Source organism: Myotis daubentonii, chromosome 12, assembly GCF_963259705.1.
Source record: "Myotis daubentonii chromosome 12, mMyoDau2.1, whole genome shotgun sequence".
Taxonomy (NCBI): Eukaryota; Metazoa; Chordata; class Mammalia; order Chiroptera; family Vespertilionidae; genus Myotis; species Myotis daubentonii.
In genome coordinates this window covers 35,166,844-35,168,047 of record NC_081851.1, presented here as the reverse complement: position 1 = coordinate 35,168,047, position 1,204 = coordinate 35,166,844, and positions in this window count along the sequence as shown.

Sequence of the window (1,204 nt, the reverse complement as noted above, 5' to 3'; positions counted from 1 at the left end):
GCGAGAAAAGCCTGCTCCCTGCCCCGCCCCGCCCCGCCCCGCCCCGCCCCCAGCTGAGCGTTACACGGCCCCGTCCTCTTTACAGATCACCCAATCATCAGCCCCCGGGCCTGGACTTCCTTTCCTGGGAGGCGTGGTCGGGTTGCGGTCTGAGGCCGCCGAGAGCGGCAGGCCTTGTATTTGACTCAGCTTGTTGCTGTTGGTTTAAGTTCCCTAGGTAGCGTGGGGCCTCTAAAAGTTTTAATTTTATTTTTAAATTGAGGTATAATTCACATAGCATAAAAGTCACTCTTTTAAAATATATATTCACGGAGCTGTGCAACCGTCCTCGCTATTCTAGAATATTTTTGTCACCGCATAAAGAAACCAGTACCCATCAGCCGGCCTCCCTCGCCTCAAGCCCTGGCTGCAACTAGTCTACCTTCTTTGTACATACATTTGCCTGACCTGGACATGTGATGTAAATGGAATCATGTGCTCTTTGTATAACTGGCTTCTTCCACTTAGCACAATGTTTCCAAGATTCATCTTTATGTTGTAGTACGTACCAGTATTTCATTCCTCTTTACAGAAGAGTAATATTCCATTGCATGAATATACCTTACTTTGTTTATCCATTCATCTGTTGATGGACACTTCCGTTTCCACATTTTCACTATTATGAGTAATGTGACTATGAACATTTCCACACTGGGTGGAGGGTGGGAAAGCAGGGTTCGCCACCCCAAACTCTATGCCTTTTGAAATATTGATCATTTTAAACTGGTTATTTTCAAGAAACAGAAGACTCAGAAAGAACCTTTAACCTCCCCCCTAACTGCCCCTAAAAAATTGTTGAGAGAAAAAAAAAAATTGTTGAGAGAACCTGCTCTAAAAAGGGACCTAGTATCATATATAACTACAGTTTAATATGAATTAAGTGTGACAGACAGGAAGGAACCTATCAAGGCTCTCTAATCAAATTCCTTTCTATGTCCCATTGTTAAAGATGTCTCAGCAAACATTTATTTACCAAATATTTGCTTTTTGCATCAACATGTGAATTGCCTTCCTGTCCTTTGTAGTTTATGTTCTCTTCTACTTTTTTAAATTTCCAACTTTATTCTAGTAAGCAAATATTTATATTATTTTTTAACTTTTGTTTTTTTTTAAAAAAGAAGCAAGATAGAATAGTGACTAAAAAGCTCATATTTTGGAGGTGACA